At 35.9% G+C, this 24,041-nt stretch overlaps 1 protein-coding gene and 1 pseudogene across 4 annotated transcripts in view; one reads left to right on the top strand and one right to left on the bottom strand.

The window, feature by feature from the left end:
• Window positions 1–24,041, top strand: part of TEC (tec protein tyrosine kinase) — a 124,976-nt gene that overhangs the window by 48,725 nt on the left and 52,210 nt on the right. The window lies entirely within an intron of this gene.
• On the bottom strand, window positions 8,716–8,834 carry LOC112471528 (annotated as a pseudogene).

Raw genomic sequence — 24,041 nt, 5'->3', positions numbered from 1 at the left:
GTTGAGAATGCATTGTATAGTACTGCAGGTCCAACCATGGTGCTCCCGACCAGAAGTATTCTTGGGTCCCAGGGAATGACTGGAGACGAGGTTGCCTTTGGTTGACCACATGCTATTGTTTAGTTGGTTACAGTGGATTGTTGGTGATCTTGAGGTTTGGTGTTGTTTTAATTCTGCTTTTTTCCTAGAGCGCCTTCCTCAGCAGTCGATTTCCTTGTTTTCATTTTTTGTTTTTGTTTTTTGCTGCCAGTGCTGTCTCTGTGATTTTGATCCCCTAGTTCAGCCTGAATGGCATTGCTTCTCAGTGGCAGTCTTCAGCTCTGTTAATTTCTGCTGTAGAATTCTGCAGGTTTATGTAATTTAGGGCTATAGTTCTTTATCCACCTTCCTAAACCCCAAAATGCTGAAGACCAAAACTTCAAAAACTCTTAGTTGACTGGAGATGAGGCTACTTTTAGTCTTTGTTTATCCTACTCAGGGTGAACTTTTTTTATGTGTGTATGTGTAGAAATATTAACGTGTTTAATTATGTGGGGCTGTCCCAATTTCTGCTGGGATTGGTATGTAATATATAGCATATGTGCTGTATTTCATTTGTTAAATCTGAAAAATTCAGGATTCCAAAAGGATAAGACCAAAATATGAATTATTTTAAAATCTAAAACACATATTTTGGGGAAACATTAATAAATTTTTGCTGTATGGTAATGATTTATTATAATTTATAATTTATTATAATTTGAATTTAATATAATAAGTCTAAGGAAAGAATAGAAATAATAGTAACACTGAAAGTGGTAAATGTATTATTTTACTAACCAAAAAATGGCCACAGATTTGTTTACCTCTCTCAGTTAAAAATAAACAATTGCCCATATTAAAAAGTTTAAGATAAAAATCTGAATTCTTGAAAAAATAAACATTCTGAGAATATGGGGCGGAAGTCCTGAATGATAACTCTTAAGTAAGCCCGGTGGCACCTTACTGTTGTTTCTTCCCTGTTTGGGTTAATGTACTCAGGTCTTTGTCTTCCATGGATGAATGTTTTGGTTCCCATCTCCCTAGCCATAGAACCTGTGATTCAGAAAGGGCCATGACATGGGTAACCCATGAGAATAAACAGGTATTTTAAAAATAATATATCACTTTCTCAGCCTTTTGGCTAAAATCAAGTGTAAATATAATATTTGTGAAAAATGTAGGACTCTAGGGATGGATTAGATAAACCATAGGGGGTATTCAACGGTTAAAATAAATAGCCCTAGAGACATTTATTGTAGTTGTTCATAGTTCTGTTTTTAAAAGAAAAACAGTGAGTAGGCTATTGATTGATTTAATAGTTATGATTCCTAGTTTCTTCATGGTAGTTAGGTGCCACTAGTGCTTTATTAAACTCTCAATCATAAAGTGAAACAGACATCCATCTCTCCTGGGTCTCTGGACATGATGGCAACAGGCTTTTATTAAAATTTTTTCCGTTAAGTACAGTTTATTGTGCTTTTTGAAGTATGCTGAGAAATTCTGTTCTGGAGGATGAGATATTCAGTCAAGCCAAAAATTTCTTCCAAGCCTGATATTGGAAAACCTGTGTTTCAGTTTCCTCTGTGGGCCAGCCTTTGGTTTGTCCTACTTGCTCTTACTGCTCTCAATTAGCTCATGATTCTGCATATTCTAGTGAATTGGTAATAGATCTTCCTGGCAGTTTATGTTGTTTGATCTTACTCATAATAACACAGAAGAAAGAGGATTTTGTAGGTGATCTTGCTTTCTGGTCAGGCAACTAAATGACACATAGGTTGGATCACCTGATATTCCAGTGGAGGCTTTGTGTGGAACAGATGGAATCTTGAGAAGAGCAGGGCTAGAGATTAATCAGGAAAAAGGCCTGTCAGATTTTTATCTTAAACTTTTTAATATGGGCAACTGTTTATTTTTAACTGAGAGAAGTAAACAAATCTGTGGCCATTTTTTGGTTGGTAAAGTAATACATTTACTATTTTCAGTGGAAAAACAAGGAAGGAGTGGAAAGATTTCTCTATGTTGAGATGATGAATAAAAAAATGTCAAGTAGTCTGTAAGTCTGCAACTATTATTAGCTAACAAATCAGTAACTTTTAATAATTAGACTTTGTACTACTAATTTGGTTGGTTTGTTGTAATACTGTTCCAGTATGGAAACTGGCAAATAGTTTATAAGGTCGAGTAGTAGGGAGACTAATTGTGTCAGAGATTTTGAAGGTCACCCCAGGTTCAGTGATTTCCTAGGAGAACTCACAGGACTCAGCATGTAGTTGTACTCACAGCTGTGATTTATTACAATGAAAGGAGACAAAGCAAAATCAGCAGAGGGGAAAGGTGCATGGGTTAAGTATGGAGGAAACCAGGCACAAGCTTGCAAGAGTCTTTTCTCAGTGGAGTCACAAAAAGTGTGTATAATCCCTCCAGCATAGGATTGTGACAACTATGAAATGTTGTCTACTAGGGAAGCTCATTAGAGACTCAGTGCCCAAGGCTTTTGTTGGAGGCTAACTACATGGGCATCCTTTGCCTAAAATGTACCAAAGTTGCAGACTCCAGAAAGCAAGCAGGTGTTCATCATAAACCATATTGTGTGTACAAACTGTTTAGTCTTGATGAGCCATTCTTATCAGTGCTGGGAATAGTAGAACCGTCCTTAAATCCAAGTTCAAGCCAAGAGCCAACCTTGTAAGCAGGCCTTTCCCAGGATAATAGTCTAATAGGCCCGATATTTTAAATCTTTTTTGCAAATCACTAGTAATAATGATATAAATTATTGAGCACCAAATACATGCCAGACACTGTGCTAAATAATTTATGTGTTTTTTTTTCATCAAAACAATTTTATATTGTCTTATTAGTACCCCTATTTAAAAAATGAGTAACGTGAGGCTTAGAAAGGTTAAAAACTTGCACAAGGTCATACACCTAATGTATTACAGGGCTAATTTCTTCAAAGCCTATCTTTGAGACAACCTCAGTACTCCAGGGAAAATTAGAAAAAATTCTATTAAATCTTTCTATAATACAGATAAGTTTTTTTTTAACTTGAGGATTTTTTAAGCATTTTATTTTGTTTTGTTGCTAATTTCAAGTATACAATACATTGGTTAGACATTTATATAATTTATGAAATAATCCCTCTGATTATCACCCCTCTGGCTCTATACATAGCCATTACACTACTACTGACTACATTCCCTATTTTTATTTATTACATTCAGTTATGAATTTTTAAAATTTTCTTCGTGATGGAAGAAAATGAACACTAGACAGGGTTTTTGTCCTGGTTCTGCCATTATCTAATTGGATTTTATAAAATAAGCTTCTTCAATCTGTGTATATAGTTTAGAAATTACTTTCATATACATTTTCTATTTCTCTACACTCTTAACTCCTTTTTAGTCATATCTATTTCAACCCCAGCACACATCTGATCTTTTACCAAGTCCTGAGGAGTGTCCTTCTCTTTGTTAGAACTTTATGGCAGCTACCAACACCATTCTCTTAGGGTGGATTACTGCTCTCCTGATTCTACTCTTGAATCTTCATCTTTCTTCTATACAGTGTTATCAGATATTGAAAACCTGTAGCTTTATGTCTTCTCTAGGATCAAGTTAAAACTCCTTAGCCTGGAATGCAAGGTGCTCGATGTAATTACCTTATTGTCCATCCTTCTTTCTTCTCCCCAAGCCATATCTTCTACCTGCAATTGCTCTTTCACATTGTGCCCTTGCAAATATTGTTCAATCTACTTGGAGTGATATCCTTCTCTATCTTCCCGCCAGAACCTATCTATATAGCCACTGTCTCTTTATCTGTCAAAAATTTGTTTACTGCCTGGTAAACACTCATCTTTCCTAACTCAGCTCAATCCCAACCTTCTCTGAAGCCATTCCTATATCTTTCCCACTAAAAGTAGAATCCCCATTGCACCTCAGCCCTGCACATATTTTTATCATGACATCTTGGTTGCCTGACTATTTACATACCTGTGTTCCCCACTGGACTTGAAGCTCTTTGCAGGTAGGCTTCATAGCTTATCCATCTTTGCATTTCCGAGGGCCCAGTGCAAAGTAGATACTCAGTAGGTGCTGGATGGATGGATGGATGAATGGAAGGAGAGTTAGGGAGACTGTGGCCTTAGAAGCAGGCATGGAAGGTTTATTTAAAACATACATCATGAACCGTGACAACCAGAAAGGTTGTCACACTGCTAATAAGGGGAAGAGTCAGAATTTGAACCTTGGTATTTTGACTCTTAAGTTCATTGCTCTTCCCATAATGCCACAGGTGCCTCCTTTATCATGTCATTCTTATTGTAGTGAAGTTGAGCATTGTTTGTAATGAGATGATTGAAATTTTAATCTTTAATCCAGGTTAACTGGAGGATAGTTGAGGTAATCAGTTACGAGTATGATATGAGTCTCTTAAATATCCTGGGCAACCTCTCCTATTTCTATAGGGTCTTGTGGGTCAGCCTCTGATTGCATTGTCTTAGTTTTGGCAAGAATGTGTTTGGGTTGCCTAAGTAGGTGAGAACACTTATACAGCTTAAATAATATGGTTGTTCACACAATGGATACCATCTAATGACTATTCAGACCCCTTTGCTTAAAAATACTTGTCACTTTTCTGCCTTTGAAGCTTCGCTCTTGCTGTGCCTAACAGTTCTTCTATCCTCTATTTATCCAAGTCTCATCTCAAGTCCTCTTAGGTGGTTGTTTTCTTGACCAGTCCTGGGAACCTGGAGACTCTTAGAGATAGAGGAATAAGAGCCTATTAAAATTCTGAGGTTATCTGATGTTTCTCTCTTGGTTGTATCCTTAGACTAGGTGCTCCCCCTACTCCCTACTCACCCTCACTTCCCCCCCGCCCCACCGCCCCCGAACGGAAAGCATAGGTTTACAGACCCTTCTAATCCCTACCTGAAGGTTTGTATCTTTCAGCACTTCCTATGATTCTGGGGAGTGAGTGTGGGGTGGAAAAAATATTTTTTTAATTATTTTTTTACTTCAGGGCAATTGGAAGCATTTGCATCAGACTTTATAGGTTACCAGATAAGTCACAAGCTTGTAAAACGTGGTACAGATACACATGTTCAAGAGATAGTAAGTGGTTAGTGTAGAAGGGAATTTTTTTGGCTTTGAAAAGTTTCAGCTATATTATCCATGAAAACTCATTTTCTTATTGGCAGTTGAGTTTCCTTGTTTCTGAAATAAGGTAGTATCAACTTCCCCTTTTGTGTCTCAATTTCCTTTATGTCTCTTCTACTTCTAATTCTTATCTGACTTCTTATTCTACTGTCCTAGATCTGAACTTCTTCAGTATTAGCCACTTAAAATGGCCAAGATGCAGGTCTGAAGTCCTAGGGTCTGATTTACCCCCTTAGTTTGCCAAATTATCCATAATTATTAATAGCATTTACTATTTTTCTCTAGGAAGCAGATATCTATTTAAGACAGATGTGGGGGGAATAACATTCCTTCCATCCACATTCATAAAATTTTTTTGTAACTTTATATTTTGCTATAGTTTCAAACTTACAAAAAAGTTGCAAGAATAGTACAAGGAACTCTCAAGTAACTGACTCAGATTTACAAATTACCTATGTTTTTTTCCCCTCATTTGCTCTATCATTCTCTTGGTCTCTGTCTCTTTCTCTTTATATGCATATTATTTTCTGAACCAGTTGAGAGTAATTTGTACATATTACCCTTTTACCACTAACTAAGTCATTATGTATACTCTAAGAATAAGACCATTCTCCCTTGTAGCCGCAGTGCGATGATCAAAATCAAGACATTTAACACTGATACAATACTATTATAGAATCTATAGTCTGTAGTAAAATTTCATTCATCTTTTCGCTGATGTCTTTATAGCTATTTCTCAACCTCCTTCCCTTGCCAAGTCCAAGATCTAATCCCTGATCACACATTGCTTTTAGTTGTTCAACACATAAAGGTTTTAAATGTAGAATGTGAGAGGAAAAGAAATGTAAAGAAGAAATGCCGTCTTTTGTTATATGCTGTAAAATGCCAACTATATCACGATACTCAATGATTGTATATGAGAGTCCTCAAACATGAAAGCAGATTTAAAAATCATTATAGTCTATTCTACTCTCATTAGGAGCTGAAGATCCCTGCCCCACCAAAGAAATTATTTTAGCTTGGTCCCTTAGGATGGGTAAAGATCACTATTCCCTGTTTCCCTGTCTCTACTCCCGTTTCAGTTTTAACTTTTTATTCTTCTGTGTTAAACGGTTGTTAGGCATGTAAAACATTTTATGGAGAATAGTACATTATCAGTAATTATGCAGAGGGAGTTTAATCAAAAGTTTAGAAAAACACTCTAGGATCCAGCTATATTAATATAGTGGTTTATTCCTTGATTATTTGTATTATGATGAGAGAGACAAAGGCTGTAAGAAAAATCAGTGTTTTTGTTCAGAAAAGTTATTCAGAAGATTTAGCTCTCAGCAATTTTTAGTGATATCAGAAAGTCAAATTTCCATCAAAGCTTTATTTAGCTGTTCTTCCACTGAATATGTTCAAAAGACTGTGCAGTAGGCACTGAAGGCAATTATGGAAAGAATTCCTGGGATGTCTGAGAAATGGCATTACAGTTGACATTAACATAGTGTTTCTCTCCACCTCTTTTTTCCCACCTGCCTATCTTGAAAGAAACTTGTCTTAATTGGAAGTGTATAGCTTGTTGCATTTTTTTTTTTAAAAGAACTGTATTTGACATCATGATTTTTGTAACCTGAGGTTTATTTCTCTCTGTTCCATCATAAATTACTGGGCTGCGGAATCTTAGAAATCTTTGAAGCTACTTCTGTAATTAGTGGTTTCTGTTAAGTGTTTGTTGATGAGGATAGGCATGATAGCCTTACCCTAGAGGGGCAGTTAAAAAAGAGACCAAATTTTCTGAGTTAAGGAAACTTTGGTGGTAAAAGTATAGACTATATTGATTTGGAGGGAGGTGAATGTTAGGAAGGAGTTGGGGAAACCCTTTGTTTATCCAAGGATTGAAGTATGAGCAATGTTTTTTTATTTTTTATTTTTTTCCAGCTTTATTTAAGTAGGATTGTGTATATTTAAAGTGTACAATGTGATGTTTTGACATATATTGTGAAATTATTATTACGATCAAGCTCATTAACATAGCTGTCACCTCACATGGTTACTTTTTTTTCTTCCCCGTGCTAAAAATACTCAAGATCTGGAGTATGAGGAATATTGGGCAGAGAAAGCCCATTCCATGTAGAGGGAACAGCATGTGTAAAGGCCCTGGGGCGGAAGGGGGCTTGGTGTGTTTTTGGAACAGTTTTGTTCTACATATATATTATATATAATATACATACATAATATACATATATATAATAATTACCCATGCATTGAGTAATTTTTTAGTAATAAAAAAGAATCAATTTTTCATTTGTGGAGAATGAGGATAAGGAGATATTTGTTTGAGGTCACCTAGTAAGCCAGTTGTTTGTTAAACATGGGCCAAAACTCAGATCTGAATGTTTCTGTATCAGCCTCTGATTGCATTGCCTTAGTTTTGGAAAGGATGTGCTTGGGTTGCCTAAGTAGGTGAGAACAGCTTAAATAATACGGTTGTACACACAATGGATACCATCTAATGACTATTCAGACCCCTTTGCTTAAAAATACTTGTCACTTTTCTGCCTTTGAAGCTTCGCTCTTGCTGTGCCTAACAGTTCTTCTATCTTCTATTTATCCAAGTCCCATCTCAAGTCCTCTTAAGTGGAAGACCTTTTTCATTTTTCTGGTTATTTGTGTTATTATTGCCTTTTTTCTCACCAACTACATCATAATCTTGAGGGCAGAGGCTGTTGCCTTATAATTTAAACATATCACACTACACCTTGCACCTGTTAGGTCCTCCAAAAGGTTTTGTTGGTAGTAATTACAATGGTGATGATCAGTATTTGAGGAAGCAAAAAGATCTTTAAAGAATGTACTGTACTTCTGAGATAAATATTATATTTTGATTACTACCTCAGAAAATTAAAAATGTAACTGCCTTTTTACCAAAGCTCTTCATTTACTTATTTTTTTTTTAATCTTAGAGAACTAATATTGTTTTCCATAATATTTGCATGATTCCACATTGGTAAACACCTGGAATGAAAAATTGCACAAAATATATGCAATATAGTTGTTTGTTAATTAAAATAATGTAAGTAAGAGACTTAAATGAAATCTTTAGTGATTAATAATAGATTGTGGGAAAGGAATTTACCCCCCATTATTTTAGTTGTATGAGAAAACGTTTTTCCATTCTGTCTTTATTCCAAGTAATCACATAGGATAGCTGTTCCTTAATTTTATTTGTCACTGCGAAAAGTAACACGGATAGGTGTAAGTCCCTGCTGGTGAGATTGTAACATGTGAATTTTGCTCCTTTTAGAGAAATACATATATTGTTTTATATGTATATGTATACCTCTATGTATACTTATATTTCCTGGTAGAAAAGAGTCTATACACTTTTATTTGTTATATAAGACTCAGATCACTTGTTTTAGTTTATTCATCATTTGTGCAACAAAGATTTAGTAAGTATGCACAGTATGCTAGGGTGGAGGAATTAAAAGATCAATGGTTCTGGCTTTGTTAAGTTTACAGTCTGATTAAGCAATCTACTTTTTTTTTTTTTAAACGCCTACGGCACGTGGTCTTCCTAGGTGGTCTCCCATCCAAATACTAACCAGGCCTGACCCTGCTTAGCTTGCGAGATCAAATGGGATTGGGTACGTTCAGGGTGGCATGGCTGTAGACGCAATTTACCTTTATGGGTTCATAATTGCAGACTTTCTTATACTGCATCCAGTCTGTTGTGGAGGTGGCTTCTTGAGACCTGGAGTTCTTATTCTTATATGCCACTACTGTTTGCACTTGCTCATGCATTTCTGGATTACTTGGGACTCTTAACTTCACTGGCCCTTGGCTTTCTGGGTGTAATTCGGGTAGTTGTACCTACAGGATTTCAAGATTTTCTTCTGTTCTTAAAATTTTCGTAGCATAGATTTCACAAAAGTACAGGCGTTTTGCATACGTACTTGCCATGCTCTGTTCTCCTTAGCATCTCCGTAAAGTGTATCTGTAGATAATTAACAAATTTGTCCACCATGTATTTTACAAGTGAAGAATGTGAAGGACAACCAAGTCAAGCTCTTTCTCTGAAGTGACATTTCATTTGGGCGAACCAAAATGTCTTATCTTTCTGGCTAGTGTGCTGTTAAACCACATTGTGCTACTTCCTACAAAGGGGACTTCCTTAAACAGAAACTTCACTACCACCTCTATATATGTTTCCTTCCTCCTTCCCTTCTAAGGCTTTATATAGCAGACTTTAAAAAGGGTATTCCTTAACAGTTGTTGATTTGTGTGTGTTTTTTCATTACTGTGCCTATGTGAGGTGGTGGGAGCCCTTGTATTTTCAGTAAATTGGAGTTGTGCAGAAAAGAGACCTACAGAAAGAAAAATTTTTTTCTGTGAATGCTTATGTGAAAGAGGTTTAAAGAGTTATAGTATACTTAGGTTGAAACTCTTAAGAACTTCAAAGTGAGTTTGGTTAAGTATTAATGATTCTTTACGGAGAAAACTCACAAGTCAATGAAAGATGAACTTATTACATTCATAATCTCTCCTAACAGTAGAGAACAATGTCACAGTTGAAAAAGACCCTGTAAATCTACTGTTGTAACTTACTAAATTAGTTTAACATTTTTTAAAATAGTAAAGTAAGCTGAGTTTTAGGTTAACTCAATCCTGGCTAGGATTAATTATAGTACAATATCAAAATCAATGGTAGAGATTTGCATTTTCTTGGAATAAGGTGAGTATCTTGATGCTAAATATCAAATACGCAATTCGGAATTTATTTTAAATACAAGGTCATTCCTTTATTTTCAGAAATCATACATAATTACTTTCTAAAGATAGGTGTTATAACTAAAATATCTGTAGGAAATAAGACCAATACCCACTGGATGAGATGTTTTTCTTGAGGTTCTAGAACCAGCTTATCAGCAGTTTTCTGCTCCTTCTTCATTCTAGGTAACTTCAGTTGTGGTCTAAGGTCCACCTCTGAGTTTATAGGATTTCCGTGAGTTAGAGAGTAGACTGTGAATTCTGGAGCCAGGTTTTCTGGTTTCAAATCCTAAATTTGTTGCTTATTAGCTGTGACCTTGGACAAGGTACTTAATCTCTCTGTGCCTCATTTTCCTCATCTTTAAACTGGGGCAAATACTAGTATTTCCCTCTGGTTTTAGTGAGGAGTAAATGAATAGGAAGGAGTTAGGACGGTTCCTGGCATGCAGAAAGTACCACTCTAAGTATCAGTGGCTATTATTATTATAGGTAGGTTGCATTCTTGCCCACTTTCGTCTTTCTTTGTATAACGTGTTTCAGAGTTTCTATTCTTGTGTCTGGCTTTTCATAAATATAGAAATTATTGCAATAAGCATAACTCTTTCATTCTCCCAGGAGGTCATTAATACAGGTGATTCGCTCTTTAAATTGATCACTGTTGCTTGTTATGTTGTGTTTTGGTAGCTGGTGGAAATGCATACCTCGGAGTAGGGCTGTTTTGCATTCTCGGCATCTCTGAGCCTGTGCTGGTGGAACTCTTGGGGGCCATCTGCTCTGGATGCTTTTCTCTGGATGTTTATCTGTGGGGCACATGACAGGGTCCAGGTTGTGCTAAATTTGGTGTTGCTTCAGTGGTACATTTTTATAACACCAGAGGTAGATCTACCTTGAATCGCATTAACGAAAAGTAAGCATTAGAGCCTTTCAATTCCACAGCCCTTTCTAAGGCTCCTGGAAGGGCCCTAGCAATTTTGTTTCATAATTTTGCACTTGAAAAAAGAGAGCCTTCTCCCCAAAGTGTATAAGTGTCAGGTCACTCAAAACCTAGGTCTACCTCAGCAGAGCATGTGAGACTCTATTTGTTCTCATATCTGATAATATCTACAAATTCTGCCAGTGAAATGCTTCCAAGCATCTTCACTGTAAAAGAGCTTAAGAAACGAGCACACTTATAACTGGTTTATGTTCCTAAGAGTCTTCTTTTTCAGAGCAAAGTGGTTTATGTCTACTATGATCTGCTAAACTTATTTCCCTTTAACAGTTAGAGTTGTTTTTTAAAGTCCTGTACTTTTCTTGTTAAATGTGTTCTTGAGTATTTTATGGTTGTAGTTACTCTTGTGAATAAGTTATTTTTCATGACATGTTTGTAGTAATTAGATATTGTTGATGTATGATCAAGCTGTTTACTTTTACACATTTTGCAATCAACCAATATACTATGCTATTTCTAAATATTACATAAAGACATAGTATTCTATTCTCAACTTTGCTATAAAGGGATTGTTTCTTATTAAATTTAATCCAAATCATGAAAAGAAAACAATGAAAAATATTAGGAAAACTAAAAAATTTAAATCTTAAACGGGAACACTCAAAAGCATGGGATTAAATCTTTCTTTGCTGAGAAAGTTATTAACTATGTGTGCTGAGGGGAGGTATTGATGGGGGTTGGTGGAGGAACATACATAACCAATAACATTAAACTTTCTGAATCAACTGAATTATAAAGTTTAGATGTAGAGAAACCTAGATTTATCATGTGTAACTGCTACCAATAGTGGGGTAATAGGGTTCAACCCCAGGCCACGTGACTTGGAAGGCCCCCACAGACTTTGCTCTGATTTCCTAGCCAAAAAAATATTTTTATTTTCTTGAATTAATTAATTTAACACAATATTTTAAGTGCCTACTTTGTGACAGATACTGTTCTAGGCTCTGGAGACTTAAGAGCAAATGTATAGTTCTTATGCAATTTACCTTCTAGTGGAGAAAGACAGTGCACCCAATAAATATCTCCCTGCCACGAAGAAAAGGAAAGCAGGATTGGAGGGGTGGGGACTTACATGCTTCTGTTTGTTTTTCGTAGGTGCTCAGGGAATGAAGACCTTAGGAAGAGCAAGGCAGGCCACTTAGAAGCCTGGAGGAGGATGTCCTAACAGGGAAGCCAGGAATGCAGGCCCTCAGGGAGTCAGTGGGTGCTTCTTTGCTTAAGGAACAGCAGAGAGGCTAAGGAGTTGAAGGAGAATAGAGTGGGACAAGGGTGAAGAGGCCAGAGACCTGGCAAGATCATGCGTGGATGGCTGTGTGGGACATGGAAAAGATTTTGGATTTTTTAAAATGTAATAGAAAGATTTTGGAGGGTTATGAGCAGGGAGTAACAAAGTTTGGCCCTCATATTCATGCGTATCGGCACTGGGCGCAGTGGAACATGAACAAGCAGTTAGAAGGTTTAAGGTATAGTTATGGCTCTGCTAGTATGTCCCTGGGGAAGCCAATCCAGTCGGTAACTCAGTTTCCACCCTAAATGAGGAAATTGAATTGTATGATCACTAGAATATCTTTCATGGCCAAATATAATTCTCATATCTTAAAATAGCTGTTGAACCTTCAGATATATTGGCAGTGGTTGTTGGCTATGTGGAATAGAAGAGGATACTTGCTCCTATCACTGTCTGCTCAGAATTTGGACCTTTCCTCTTCTCAGCTCTGAGCTTCACCCCTGCCTCTGGGTGACTACGTTCTCATGTATGTGTAGTTGTGTTTCACTGTTTTTTTTTTTTTTTTAAATCTGTATTTCTCTGATTAGTAAAGAGGGTAAGCAAGTCTACACATTTTCATTGTTCACTGGCATATACTCTCCATTGAAGAACTCATTTAGATGTTTTCCCTCTTTTTTTCTATTAGGTTTTCTATCTTTTCTTACTTGTTTTCAAAACATATAAAATATATATTCTGAATCAAACCCATTGTCTGTGTATCCTTTGCAAATACTTGTTGGTACTGTGGCTTGTCTTGTAATTTTCTTAATGATATCTTTTTCTCTTGTGGTAAAATATACATAACAACATTTACTATTGTAAGCATTTTAAAGTGTACAATTCAGTGACATTAAGTTCATTCACAATGTTGTACAACAGTCACCACTGTCTAGTTCTTTTTCATTACCCCAAACAGAAACCTCAAGAATGTTCCATGTGTACTTGAGAAGAATGTATGTTCTGTTGCTTTTGGATGGGATGTTCTGTATATATCTGTTAAGTCCATCTTGTCTAATGTGTCATTTAAGGTCAATGTTTCCTTATTGTGATTTCCTGTCTAGATGATCTATCCACTGATTAAGTAGTATCTTAAAATCCTCTACTATTATTGTATTGATGTCTGCTTGTCTCCTTAGCTCTGTTAATATTTGTTTTATATATTTAGGTACTTGTGCATTAGGGGTATAAATATTTACAAATGTTATATCCTCTAGTTGGATTGACCCTTGTATCATTATGTAATGCCCTTCTTTGCCTCTTAACTACAGTCTTTGTTTTAAAGTTAATTTTGTCTGATATAAGTATAGCTACCCTAGCTTTCTTTTATTTTTATTTGCTTCAAATTTCTTTTTCCATTCGTTCACTTTCAGTCTATGTCCTTACATTAAAAATGATCTCTTGTAAGCAGCATATAGATGGTTCTTGTATTTTTTTTTTTTTTTTTAAATCTGTTCAGCAACTCTCTGTCTTTGGATGGGAGAATTTAGACCATTTACATTTAAAGCAATTATTGTTTGATATGTACTTATTACCATTTTGTTAAATTTTTTTTGGCTGTTTTTGTAGTTCCTCTCTGTTCCTTTCTTCTTCCCTTGCTCTCTTCCTTTGTGGTTGATGACTTTCTTTAGTATGTTTATATTCTTTTCTCTTTACTTTTTATATATTTATTATAAACTTTTGCTTTGTGTTTATCATATGGCTTACAATAACAACTTATATTACTAATAGTCTTTTAAGTTGATAATAAGTTTGATCAGTTGTAAAATTCAACATTTTTACTCCCCTCCAATGCTTTATGTTTTTGATGTCACATGTTACGTCTTTTTTTTTAATCTTGTGTATCCCTTAACTAATAATTGTAACCATAGTTATTATTTATTACTTTTGTCTTTTAATCTTCATGTTAGCTTTATAAGTAATTAATCTACTGCCTTTACTATATCTTTACCTATCCAGTGAATTTTTTTTATTTCATATGTTTTTCTTATTACTAATTGGCACCCTTTTGGAATTAAAAAAGCTCCTGTAACATTTCTTGTAAGGCCAATTTAGTGGTGATGAATTTCTTTAGCTGTTGATTGTCTGGAAAACTCTTTCTCTCTCTTCTAATTCTGAATAAGTTTGCTGAGCAGACTGTTCTTATTGGAAATTTTTTTCTTTTAGCATTTTGAATATATGGCACCACTCCCTTCTGGCCTGTAATGTTTCAGCTTAAAAATGTTCTGGTAGTCTTATGAGGATTCCCTTGTATGCAATAAGTTGTTTTTCTCTACTGCTTTTAAGAATCTTTTTATTTTGTATTTAACTTTTGACATTTAATTATAATATGGCTTGGTATGAGTCTCTTTGGGTTCGTCTTTTTTGGATGTTTCGGGGCTTCTTGGATCTCGATATCTGTTTTCTATCTCAGGTTAGGGAAATTTTCAGACCTCATTTCTTCAAATAATATCTGCCCCTTTCTATCTCTCTTCTCCTTTTTTAAGCCCTATAACACAAATGTTAGTTTGTTTGATGTCGTCCTGTAGATCCCTTAAGCTATCTTCACTTTATTTCATTATTTTTTCTTTTTGCTGGTCTTGTTGGGTGAGTTCCACTGTTGCCGTGTCCAGCAAGTGGTAAATCCTGCCACGTCCAGCATGCCCTGGAAAATAAACCTGAGTGGGAATGGTGGGAGATAGAGAGAAGAAAGAAGACAGAAAGTGGGGTTCAGGAGGTCTGCTGCTCACTGATAATGGACAACGGCCCAGTTTTATTTTTGCAAGCTGCTTTTATACAAGAACATATTAGTTGGCATAAGCAGTTTCTCTTAGGCATAACAGTACTGTTTCTTCTACTTTTCCCAAGCCATATCTTCTCATGACCTTCAGCTTGTTTGCCTGCCTGTGGATATGTTTATACTTTCTTGTTCTCAGGAGGAATCGGTGGAGGATTTGTGGAGGCGAAGTAACCCTTGGTCGCCTTCACAGTTTGCAAGGACCTTGTCAGCTTACAAACCTCTCTCTACAACTACAAACCACTCTCCACACACTGCCTTGTCTTTGAGGTCACCGATCCCTTCTGCTTCATCTAGTCTGATGTTGAACTCCTCTACTGTATTATTTTTCAGTTTATTTACTGTATTATTTAGCTCTGTGACTTATATTTGGTACTTTCTTATATTTTTCTTCTTTTCGTTGAAGTTCCCACTGTGTTTATCCATTTTTCTCCTCAGTTCAGTGAGCAATTTTTTGAAATTACTTTGAGCTCTTTATCAGGCAAATTATTTATCTTCGTTTTATTAAGTCCCCCCCCCCCAAGTTTTAGCCTTTTCTTTCATTTGGAATATAGTTCTTTGTTTCTTAATTTTGCTTGACTCTCTGTGTTGGCTTTTATGCATTAGATGAAACAACCACCTCTCCCAGACTTGAAGAAGTGGCCTTATGTAGGAGATGAACCTTGTCATCAATCTTGCCCCAGCTCTTGGTTGTCTCTCAAACCTTTGCGCTTGCCCAAGCATTCTAGTATATTTTTAATAGCTCTCAGTAGTTAAAGATGTGCCCATACTTGTCAGTGTCCCAACGGTAGGATCTCAGCACCTGTATTCAAGCTGATTGTAGGCCACATTCACAAGCAGTGGCTTTTAAAAGTATGCAAATATATCCAGTCCTGTAGGACTGCAAACATGATCTGGGGGTGTCCTTTGATGCTCCAGATGAGTGTATAAGCTATTCTCTTGGAGAAACTCTTTTCTGGGATAGATCACATGCTAGGCTACAAAACAAGTCTTAATAAATTTAAGAAGATTGAAGTCATATCAGGTATCTTTTCTGACCACAATGGCATGGAATTAAAAATCACACAGAAAAAACTTAACAATTTACAAATGTGTGGAGGTTAAATAACATGCTACTAAACAACAAATGAGTCAAAGAAGAATTTAAAAGTGAAATAAAAAAATATCTTGAGACAAATGAAAATGGAACTATATCAGAATTTATGGGAGCTAGTACAAGTTCCAAGAGGGAAATTCATAATGACAAATGTCTACTTCAAGAAACAAGAAAAATCTTAAACAACCTAACTTTATACTTTAAGGAACTAGAAAAAGAGAACAAACAAAGGTCAAAGTTAGTAGAAGGAAGGAAATAACAAAAATTAGAGCAGAAATAAGTGAAATAGAGACTAAAAAAGACAATAGAAAAGATCTTTGAAATTAAGAGCTGGTTCTTTGGAAACATAAACAAAGTTGACAAACCTGTATCTAGACTCACCAAGAAGAAAAGAGGACTCAAATATGTAAAATCAGAAATGAAAGAGAAGTTACAACTGATATCACAGACATACAAAGGGTCATAGGAGACTAGCATGAACAATTATGTGCCAACAAATTGGACAACCTAGAAGAAATGGATAAATTTATAGAAACATTCAATCTATGAAGACCGAATCATGAAAGCATAGAAAATGTGAACAGATTGATAGCAAGGAGATTGTATCAGTAATCAAAAACCTCCCAACACACAAAAGTCGAGGACCAGATGGCTTCGCTGGTGAATTCTACGAAACATTCAAAGAAGAATTATTACTAATCCTTTTTAAACTCTTCCGAAAAACAGAAGAGAAAGGAACTCTTCAAAACTCATTGTACAGGTCCAGCATTAGTGCGATACCAAAACCAGACAGGGATATTATAAGAAAAGAAAATTACAGGCTAATAGCCCTGATGAACATAAATGCAACAACCTTCAACAAAATATTAGCAAACCAAATTCAACAATACATTAAAAGGACCATACATCATGATCAAGTGGTATTTATTCCAGGGATGCAAGGATGGTTCAACATCTGCATATTTGTGTGATGCACCACATCAACAAAATAAAGGATAAAATCATATGACCATCACACCTAACATCATACTCAGTGGGGAAAAGCTGAAAGCGTTTTCCCTAAGATCAGGAATGAGACAAGAATGTCCACTATCGCTACTTTTATTCAACATAGTATTGGAAGTCCTAGCCAGAAGAATTAAGCAAGAAAAAGAAACAAAAGGTATCCAAATTAGAAAAAAAGAAGTAAGACTGTCACCATTTGCAGACAACATGATATTATATATAGAAAACCCTAAAGACTCCATCAAGAAATTGTTAGAACTAGTGAATAAATTCAAAAAAGTTGCAGGATACAAAATGAATACACAAAAATCAGTTATATTCCTATACACTAATAATAAGTTATCAGAAAGAGAAATTAAGTAAACAGTCTCATTTACAATTGCATAAAAAAGAAGAAAATAAAACGTTGGAATAAATGTAACCAAGGAGGCGAAAGACCTGTTTACTGAAAACTACAACTATTTGTGTAGTTGTAGTTTTGGTAGAATTAATATTATTAGAATGTCCATAATACCCAAAGCAATCTACATATTCAGTGCAATCCCTACCAAAATTCCAATGGCATTTTTCACAGAAATAGAATGAACAGACCTAAAATTTATGTGGAATCATAAAAGACCCTGAATAGCCAAAGCAATCTTGAGAAAGAAGAACAAAGCTGGTAGCTTCATGTTCCCTGACTTCAAACTGTATTCCAAAGCAATAGTAATTAAAACAATGTGTAATAGGCATAAAAACAGACAGAGAACAATGAAACAAAGTAGAGAACCCAGAAATAAACCCATGCATATGTGATCAATTAATTTACCATGAAGGAGTCAAGAATATACAATGGGGAAAGGACGATTTCTTAAATGAATGGTGTTGGGGGAACTGGACAGCCACATGCAAAAAAACACAAAAAACAAAAAAACTGGACCACTATTTTATACCATACACAGAAATTAACTCAAAATGGATTAAAGACTTGAATATAAAACCTAAAACCATAAAACTCCTAGAAGAAAACATAGGCATAAGTTCCTTGACATAAGTCTTGGTGATTATTTTTAAAATCTGACACCAAAAGAAAAGGCAACAAAAGCAAAAATAAACAAATGGGACTCCATCAACTAAAAAACTTCTGCAGAGCAAAGGAAACCATCAATACAATGAAAAAGGAAACCTGATGAATGGGAGAAAATATTTATAAATTATATATATGATACAGGTTAATGTAAAAAAATATATAAAGCACTCATACAACTCAATAGCAAAAAAAAAAAAAAATACAAAGAAAACCCAATTAATTTAAAAATAGGGAGAAGATATCAATAGACATTTTTCCAAAGAAGACATACAGATGACCAACGGGTACATGAAAAAGTGCTCAACATCACTAATTATCAGGGAAATGCACATGGAAACCACAATGAGATATCACTTAATCCCTGTTAGTATGGCTGTTATAAAAAAGACAAGAAATAACAAGTATTGGCAAGGATGTGGAGAAAGGAAACTCTTGTGCACTGGAAAGCTGTGTGGAGGTTCCTCAAAAAATTAAAATAGAACTTTCTGATGATCCAGCAATTCCATTTCTGTATTTATCTGAAAAAAATGAAACCACTAACTCAAAAAGATATTTGCACCCCCCCATTGCATTTATTGCTATTTATCGCAACATTGTTTATAGTAGCCAAGATATGGAAATAATATAAATGTCTACCAATGGGAGACTGGATAAAGACGTGTGTGTGTGTGTGTGTGTGTGTGTGTGTATGTGTGTATGTGTATGTATATGTGTATATATGTATGTATTATTCAGGCATAAAAAACAATGAAATCATGTAATTTTGACAATATAGATGGACTTTGAGGGCACTGTGTTAAGTGAAATAAATCAGTCAGAGAAAGATAATTATCATATGAACTCTCTTATATATGGAATCTTAAAAAAAACAAACAAACAAGCTGATAGATACAGAAAACAAATTGGTGGTTGCCAGAGGTGGGTTTGGGGGTGGGAGAAATGGGTGAATGGGGAATTAATATTTTAGAAAGTTAAAAAACAAAGTGATCAGGGGCAAAAAAGAAAGATATCACAATACAACTTAGAATTCATAGTTTCCCTCATTTTACAATAAATTTATAAATTTACTAAAGCATCTTTTGAAAGTAAAAGTGAGTTGCTTCACATACATTCTGAGGTAATCCCTTGGTTCCTAAATTGCGATAAAATTTTCTCAGCCCTAAGATTCATAAAGATTGCACAGAAGAAACTTAAATGGTGCTTACTTAGCATGTTAACATGTAGCTTTCATTTCCTCCACTAGAAATATTTTCTGTTTTGTTTTTATTTAGAAAGAAGTTTAATTAGTTTTTTTGCTAATAGTTTCTATTCCATGATATTAAATTACTAAACTCTACACATAACATCCTACACTTCTACCTGTAGCTTTTGATAGTTTCTAAGACTATCAGTATAAGACTGGGGAGGAAGCAAACTGGGGTCTAATGCTTTTTTGTTCTGGAGTACCAGAGAGTCACATAATTACTCTGAACCTTAATCTTGTGCTTAAAAAGGGGGGCAAGTAACCTCTGCCTTACTTATTTCACACAGTTGTAAAAATCTAATTAAAAGTGGTGGTAAAGACATTTAGTATCTTTAAAATAATTAGTTATCATTAATACTTAATGATAATTTGATTGCCATTATCTATAAATCATCTGAAAAGTCGGAAAATATTAGATCATATAAATCCAAATAGCAAAAATTACATAATTAACACCTGAAAAGCTGCATATCGCTTTGGTTATTCCTCAGAAGAAACAAAAAAGCAGTGAGAAACTACCACGAGGGTCACTCACATGTTCAAAGGGACAGACTGCTAGCATAAAGGAAGAGGCATTATAGAATCTTAATGACTGATGCAAGGCCAAGAAAGAAAAGCAATGGATCTTAAAAAAAAAAAAAAAAGCAGTCACTCCCCATCCTCCATCCCCCGAGCGCTGGCAACCACCAATCTACTTCCTGTTTCTTTGGATTTGTCTATTCTGGATAATTCATATGTAGAATCATACAGCGTGTTACCTTTTGTGACTGGCTTCTTTTATCGTCATATTTCAAGGTTCATTCATATTGTAGCCTTAATCAGTACCTCATTCCTTTTTATAAGTAAATAATATTCCACTGTGGTGGGTATACCACATTTTGTTTATTATCTGTTGATGGATAGTTGGGTTGTTTCTACCTTTTGGCTATTTAAAAGAGAACTGCTATGAATATTCATATACAAATTTTCGTTTGGATATGTTTTCATATCTCTTGCTGGATCATTGGTAATTGTGTTTAACGTTTTGAGGACTTGTGAGACTGCTTTCCAGAGGGGGCTGTGACATTTTATACTGCTACCAGGACCGTATGAGGATTTCAGTTTCCTCACATTCTTCGTAAGACGTCTTATTATCTCTTTTGTTCATTCTAGCCGTCCTAGTTGGTATGAATTAGTATCTCATTGTTTTTTTTGAGGAGGGTGTATTTTTATTTATTTATTTATCTAAATTTTATTTTATTATTAGTTTCATGTATACAGTACATTGGTTAGACATTTATATAGTTTATAAAATGATCCCCCTAATTGTTCTTTCTCTCCTCTGGCTGTCTACCTATTACATTAATGCTAACTGCATTCCCTATGCCGTGCTCCCCATCCCTGTGGCCGTCTACCAACTAACTACTCATTTGTACTATTTTAATTCTTCACCCCATTCTCCCAGCCCCCTAAACCTCCGCCCCTCAGTCCGTCACCAGATTGTCCTCTATATTTGTGAGTCTGCTTTTGATTAGATTGTTCTTTTTGTTACTTAGATTCTGTATATAAGTGGAAGCATATGATATTTATCTTTCTCTGACTTATTTCACTCAGCATAATAACCTCTAGGTCCATCCATGTCATTGCAAGTGGTAAGATTTAATTATTTTTAATGGCTGAGTAATATTCCATTGTATACAGAACCATAACTTCTTTGTCCAATCGTCTGTTGATGGACATTTAGGTTGCTTCCATATCTTAGCTATTAGAAATTGTGCTGCCATGAACATAGAGGTGCATAGATCTTTATGAGTTATTGTTTTAGTTTTCTTTGGATAAATACCCAGAAGTGCAATTGCTAGGTCAAAAGGTATATCCATTTTTAATTTTTTGAGAAACTTCCAGACTATTTTCCATAGTGGCTGAACCAATTTGCAATCTCACCAACAATATATGCGGGATCCCTTTTCTCCTCATGGTTGCCAACACTTGTTCTTTGATTTATTGATGATAGCCATTTTGGCAGGTGTGAGGTGATATCTCATTGTGGTTTTAATTTGCATTTCTCTGATGATATTTTTGATTTGAATTTCCCTTATGGCCAATAATGTTGAGCATCTTTTCATGTAGCCTGTTTATTCTTAAAATGCATATATGCTTGCTGTCTTTGGTTAGGCAATAAAACATTTCTGACAGGAACTTTGTCTTTATTTGATTTTTTTTAATGAAGGGAACAGTGGTGTGGTAGTAAATGTTTTGCAACTGGGAGTCAAAGGAGAAGCCCTGATTTTTAGCGTTTGCCAATTTCCATGGTGTAAGTAATCCCACCATGGCAAATTTCTGGCCACCAACATGACTTTGAAAGTAGAGCAGAGAAATGAGGCACACAGTAGACTCTCATGAGCTTACATGAGCTGACTCCATCGTATCAGTGGAAGGGAGGAATGGCAAAGTGAGCCTCCTTGAAGCTGCCTGGTATTGTGCAGGCTGGGCACTGCACAACCGTAGTGGTGCCATTCACGTGTTAGTCTAAAGAGAAAAGAATATGATATTTATTGATTGTCTACTGTATATTTAATCTTCACCATAATCATTTTCTGAGGCAAGTTTTTCTGTCTTATTCCCAGAGAAATCCAAGGCTTAGAGAACTTAACTAACTCCGTGATCCACAGCTAGTAAGTGTTAAAGTTGGCTCCATCATTCAATTTAATTGCTAGGGGGACTCACAGGACTCAGCATACTGTTATATATTCATGACTATTATTTATTACAGCAAAAGGAGACAAAGCAAAATCAGCAGAGGGAAAAGGCACATGGGCTGAAGTCTGGAGGAAATCAGACACCAGCTTGTAGGAGTCCTTTCTCAGTGGAGTCACATGGGACATACTTAAAACCTCCAGCAATGAGTTATGACAATACATGTGAAATGTTACTTACCAGAAAGCTCATAGAGACTCAATGCCCAAAGTTTTTTTTATTAGGGACCAGTTGGTTATATAGGCACCCTCTGCCTAGAATATACCCAAATTCTACTTTCCAGAAGGAAAAGCAGATTTCAGTATAAACCATGTTGTTTGCACAAACAGTTTAGGCATAATTAGCTGTTCTTGTCAATGCTAGAAACAGTTGGAACTTTCCTAAAATCCAAATTCCCCGATGCCAGTCAAGGCCAACTGTAGAAAGGCAATTAAGCCTTTCTAAGAATAGCTTCAGGCCTGCTGTGTTAACTCTTTTCTGCACACTAACCAAAGGCAAAAATAGGAAAGAAAATTGAAAAAGGACAGAGACCACGTCTGCTTATCATTCCCTCTTCCCCTCCCCGTGCCTGCACAGAACTTGATACATGGTGGGCTTCTAATAATGGCTTGCTGAGTTGTGCAGATGCTCATTTATACTCAGCCCCTGAGTTTGTGCCATCTGCAAAGCCTCTGGGTTAACCCAGAACCTCCAAATCATGATTAATTATGACCGCTTAGCCCAAACATCTCAGTGTAGCTTCATAACTCCAACTCTGAATTCTCAGTGACTTTTCACTCTTAAAAGGCCTTCATTTGAAACACCGCAGTCTACTTGTATCTTCAGTGGAAATACTGGTTCTTTTCTTCCAGTGCCCCAGACACACCGTCTCAGATGTACTTTTACATTGATGAACTCTGACTAAAAATGGAACAGTTTCCTCCACCTGACGTCCTGTGTGTCTGGGTCACATGTTGGGGTCGCATCTTCCTTTGTTCTCATGGGCAGAGTCTGACTGAATGGTCTGTACTATATCCAGTTGTCACAGCATATTCAAGGGGGCTCTGTGTTACAGGAACAGTTTTGGAAAAGAGCAGACCAGGGTACCACAAACTGACTAAAACCCAGGTTTCTTTTATTGAGTTACCAGACATACCAGTTAAAGAGAAGAAAAACAACTCACCTTCCCTTTGACCAGTTACCTCAGTTCTCAAGTGAAATAGAAATTATTTTTCTGCCTATGGCTTTGCATAATTATTTTTCCACTAATTACTTTAGTGTAATGGCTAGTGAAGTGTTCTTTTTTAGAGTTAAGAAAAGCAGATTTTTCTGACTAAACAAGAAGCATTGGTTCTAATGTCAGATGAACAGTGTTCAAATACCGGGCTCTGTCACTTACTAGCTTATGTGATGCTGGGCAAGTGAACTTAACCACTTAATGCCTAAATGTCCTCATCTGTGAAATGGGATAATAATAGTTATTATCTCATAGGGTTGTTGTAGGGATCAGTTGAGAGAATGTGTTTAAAACATGCATTAACTGAATTTAAAGCAAAATTTGCCATATAGTGAGCCTTGAAGAAAAGTTAGTAATATTGCTGTTATATTATTGTTAACCCTTGGTATGTAAATACTCATTCTTTCTTTTTGACTCTTCGTGCTGATTTGAGTAAATAAAATCCCTTACCCTCTAGAGCAGTGGTCCCCAACCTTTTTGGCACCAGGGACTGGTGCTCCTATGAGAATCTAATGCCTGATGATCTGAGGTGGAGCTGAGGTGGTGTGGCTAGCGCCGAGGAGCGGCTGCAAATACAGATGTAGCTTCGCTCACTTGCTTGCTCACCTGCCACTCACCTCCTACTGTGTGGCCCGGTTCCTAACAGGCCACGGACTGGTACTGGTCTGCAGCCCAGGAGTTGGGGACCTCTGCTCTAGATAAGTGTTTGAAAGAAT

The sequence above is a fragment of the Pteropus alecto genome, unplaced genomic scaffold, assembly GCF_000325575.1.
Source record: "Pteropus alecto unplaced genomic scaffold, ASM32557v1 scaffold57, whole genome shotgun sequence".
NCBI lineage: Eukaryota > Metazoa > Chordata > Mammalia > Chiroptera > Pteropodidae > Pteropus > Pteropus alecto.
The sequence above is the reverse complement of the archived record's forward strand: the minus strand, read 5'-3'. Positions and strand labels throughout refer to the sequence as shown.